Raw genomic sequence first — 5,213 nt, 5'->3', positions numbered from 1 at the left:
CTCATTTGAAATTGAATTCTCGCCATTTCCAAAGAGTCTGATGGTGTTTCCACAAAACGCAATTGCCGAGCTATAGCTGTAATTGTCTGTCATTTTCTCACAGACAAACGCAACCACAACTCCAGCTTGTCTGCCAAATCCTACAGCTTTGCCTTCATTACCTTTTGTAAAACACCCAACTTCACTTCTTCCACACCGAGAGATCTTAGTGACTGAAAGAATCTTTATACACAAAACACTGTTTAAACCAACCGAATTCAACATCTGGAACAAAAGACGCTAACAGCTACCATACGCGACCTTTGAACCCAATAGCCTCCCGTTGCCTACTCTCCAGTGTCTGTATGGGCTTATTCTGGATTATCTGGTTTCCTCCCACAACCCAAAGATATGCATGTCAGGTGAATTGGCCATGCTAAATTGTTTGTAGTTTTCAGGGATGTGTGGGTTAGGAGCCTTTGTTAGGATAAATGTGTAATAATGGGGTAGAGGAATGGGTCTGGGTAGGTTACTCCTCGCAGGTTTGGACTTGTTGGGTCGAATGGCCTGTTGCACACTTTAGGGATTGTAATTCTGAACACAATTTGGTATTATCGATTTAAAACCAGACAAGAGTCTCCAATTTGCTATCGACCAACTAGACTGCCTCAAACTATTTTAAGATGGTAGCTTGGATGCCAACTTTTCTTATTTTAAAGGTAGATGTGAGTTGGATGTTCCAGATGTCAAACTATTTAAACCACTCACCATTAGCAAAACACAACATACTCAAACACTGTAATGAAAATCCATACAAAATGAAGAAGAATTAAGAATAATTTAACTATTGGAAACCATGACCGAATAATGGATACAGTATCTTCTACAAATGTACTGTTCCAATACACCAACATCCCATAAACACACCGCTTGGCAAAATGGAACATTGAGACATAGATTCCTGCATACAATTCTCCAATTCAGGAGGAAACAGCATCAACTCAGATTTCAGAGAGAGTAGCAGCTATGAATAAGTTATAGGCCATTGTTACTACTATTTATCAAAAACTGTAAAAGCGTCGTAAGTTATTTACTTGAGCCGTTTTCAGTAGGCAGTTTGGCCTTTAAGATCTCTTATATGAAAAAAAAAGAGAAAATAATCTTTTTTTAAAAAAGTGACAGCATTGTCACACACTTTAGATGCCTGGTCCTTTACTTAAGGGGCTTCCTCGATCGCAAGATCACCTGAGAGGGACAAATACAGGTACAGACCAAGTTACAAGGATGCATCTCATAACTTCTGAAACACGCCTGTCCATGGACCATCACATGGGGCATACCGGGAAGTGAACAACAGCCTGACACACAACATTTCACTGTTTTTGAGCTTCACAATGCCAGCACTCGATACACTTGGGAGCCAAAAACAAATGCCAGGGAAAGATACGGAGGGACAGAAAGAGTTACATTAAAGAAAGAAAGAGATAGTTAATTAACTGAAAAGATGTGGAAATATTTGGAAAAAGACAGGACAGTGAGACTAACTGGAGAAGTGAGATCTTCAAGAGTAAAATTACAAGAATGAGAACATTGAATAAAGGCATTGTCAGATCAGCTGAAATTGTTTGTTACATCAAATTCTGAATCTGCTTGACAAAAAAAAAAACCATAAACAACATAAACTGGGACAAGATGACAGCCCAGCATGGAGAGCTGTGCAGAGCATGCTAGTGTGTTGCTCAGTAAACTGCACTATCTGACCAGCATAGAGAGTATTGCAAACTTTACTATAATGTGATAACTATACTCGCATCAGATTACTATAATGTTTACAATGAGAAGATTTGCTGTGTGTGTGTTCATCAAAGACTGAGAGAGAGTCCGTTTGTGCGCGCGATTGGTGGGTTGAATGAGAAACTCATTGTTAGCGAAGGAACGCACATGGAGGAAACTATTTTAAATACGAACAGCTGGCAGGCTTTTTGTTAATCGACAGAGAGAGAACGAGAGAAGTTTCATGGACAGATGAGGTAAAGTATTTGAGAATGTTATAATAAAGGCATTGCCAGACACAATAGCAATATACATCGGCGTGCACATGAATGACAGATGGATGGGAGTTTGGTGTGAGGTCGAATCAAATTTGCTTCGGCAGGTTTGAAGCCGGGAGTGTCAGCAGCAGATTATTGGCTTCATTAAGACTGTACTTCATAGCTCAAGGTTCAAACAGCAGATGGAATAAGCCAGTGAGATATATTCTGGGGTGGTGAGTATTTCAAGTTAGAAATGGTCAGGATATGGTGTCATGACTCAGCTCATGGTCAAAGGGATCTCCCACAGTTGTGACTTGTCTGCTTCAGTCGCAGATATTGGCCAGGGATGAGATGGAAACAGTGGAAGGAAGTGGAGTTTGTAACCAGAACAGTAGAGAGTGACCTCCCTGCTCTTAATATTTAAATAACAAAGGCAACGATCCAGTAAATTGTCGTTCTCCACTCGAACTGAGTAGGTCAACATAGAGAGTAGCAATGCCAGCTCAGAGAGGGAGACAGTCATTGAACACATTCCTTTATGTAGTTAGTTGTGTTCTGCAGAGTGAATATCTGGAGTGAGAGTTTCAACAGAATAATAATAGTGACAAGAAGTGTAGACTATATAAAAGAACAGTAATACAGTCATAACAGATTTATAGAACTAAAAAATCTGGACAGTGACACTTACCAGGAACACCGACGATAGCCAGGAAAGGATAATAAAAATATTGAATAATGAGAAGAGCGTAATAGATCCGCGATGATAATGACAACCAATAAAGTACAGAAAGACGCCAAACATAAATGTATAAACTCCTGTCTATTGTTGGAACATGCCAGTCTAATGTTCCCAGATTCTGATACATTTTTGGAACATTCCAGTCTAATGTTCTCAGATTCTGATCCATTTTTGGAACATTCCAGTCTAATGTTCTCAGATTCTGATCTCTCCTCCCCCTCTCCCTGGGTCTGCTGTTCCCTGTCAGTGCTGTCGGTTATGCTCCCACTAATGTTATGGGATAACACATTGAACGGCGCCCATTTATCATTAAAAGATGGAAACCCTCCACTGGGATAATTAGAATCCATGGAGATTGGCATTAAGCACAGTCACTGAAAAAAACACTGGGAAAATTAGCAAAGGCTACGACAACGGATGAATGGGCACTGCACAATAATCAACAGACAGGAGGGTTCCCTACCAGTTGGTGAACACTTCAGTGGTCCAGGATATTCAACCTCGGACCTTCTGGTGACCATCCTTCAAGGCGGACTTCAGGACAGGCAGCAGCGAAAAGTGGCTGAGCAGAGGCTGATTATAAATTTCGGTACCCATTGGGAGGGCTTCAACTGGGGCCTTGGGTTCATGTCACATTGCAGGTGACCACCATTGCGCTACACGCACACACACACTCCTATACACACACATATATAGGGACACGTACGTACACAGACACGCACACAGACACACACCCCCCCCTTACAGACACACACACTCTCACAGGCATCCGCTCAGAGACTTAGACCACTCTACACTCATGCATACACATATACACTCTCTCTCACTGATATTCAAACCCCCACCGAAGACACACACACACTCCCACACTCACACATGCACCCCCTCACAGACGTAAGACACTCTCCATCACTACACACACATATACACTCCCTCTCACACTCACAACCCCCAACCAAGACAAACACACACATACAAACAGACAAAGGCCCACATGCACACATATATTTTGTGGGGCGAATTTGTACTTGCAGAGTTACATTGTACTTTGCTCAAAAACTGCATGCATTCATGTAGAACTCTGAGCTCCTAAACTACATGAATTCATGTAAAACACTATCACCTAATAAAGGAGCAGCGCTCTGAAAGCTAGTGTCCTTCCAATTAAACCTGTTGGACGAAAACCTGGTGTTGTGTGATTTTTAACTTTGTACACCCCAGTCCAACACCGTCATCTCCAAATCATGATTAAACAAACAGGCTCAGTTAACCAGTTCCACACATCACTTTTCATATCACCATAAAAGGGAACATTTACTGGGTTTGAAAGGAATGGATGAGGGTTGCTGAGGGATGGACCATAAATCTTTAAATCTTTAGAAACTTTTTTTAAAACTTGTATATGAGAGTATTAAAAGACACTGCAGTGGTCTATATGTGCTCCACTCTGTTTATGAAAGGAGGCAGTTATAAAATAACAGATCGGTTGCATAAAAAAGTCGGCTGGGTAAGTTTATAGATACCTTACCCCAAAGTATAATACTTATTGACCAGTGTGAGGCTACTCCTGGTTTTAAGTGCCCTGTTATCAAATCCTTTCATAACCTTGAGACAGTGCATTGAGACTGCTGCTCAGCAACAGGCTGAAGCAATTCTGTCCCTATGGGCCTCTTGCAAAGGGATAAGAGAAGACCATTCAGCCCATATTAGCCTGTTGCTACTTGAAAAGGTGGAAATCTAAAATATTGGCACATTTTGCCAACAGAATCATTCAAAACGAAGATATATGCCGCTGCAGCTGTATGAAGTACTACTGGGAGGGCACCTGGAGTAAGTACATTGTGTTGTTTGTGCTTCTGGAACTGAGAAGGGTTGGACCGACATCAGATACAGTTTAATGGCTGCTCGTAATCCACGGGTTGCTGTGTTATTTACTGTCTCGTGTCTGTTGCACAGGGACAGGAGGAGGCCATTCAGCCTTTCCAGCCAGCCTTTCCAGCCTATTACAGAGGGCCACGTGGAACCCATTCAGCCTCTCGAGCCTGTTACGGAGGGGCAGGAAGTGTTTATGTAACTTTCAAGTCTGTTACGCATAAATATTAGTTTTAAATTAGTTTTGCAATAGGAAAGACATGATGTAAGCATTAAGGTTCTAACTTTGAACAAGGCCATCTTTGAAAGTGTTACGTGAGCCCTGTAAAAGGCTGATTGGAATACCCTATTCACAGGTAAAGGGATGGTTGGAAAACGCAAGGCCATCAAAACTTGGTTTTAGAGAGTCCAGAGCCAACGTGTTCCCATTAGTGAGAGGGGCAAAGCTGGTGCGTGCAGGGAGTGCTGGATGGCTAGATATATTGATGCTCTGGTCAAGGTAAGGAAGGAGGCATATGTCAGACAAACAGAGTTGAGGATCAAGTGACTCCCGAGAGGTGTGTCAGGGCAGCAAGTGTGCAGTCAATGGG

This window comes from Chiloscyllium plagiosum, unplaced genomic scaffold (genome assembly GCF_037043375.1).
Source record: "Chiloscyllium plagiosum isolate Xiang-an unplaced genomic scaffold, Cpla_swu_hap1 HiC_scaffold_180, whole genome shotgun sequence".
Lineage (NCBI taxonomy): Eukaryota > Metazoa > Chordata > Chondrichthyes > Orectolobiformes > Hemiscylliidae > Chiloscyllium > Chiloscyllium plagiosum.
The sequence above is the reverse complement of the archived record's forward strand: the minus strand, read 5'-3'. Positions refer to the sequence as shown.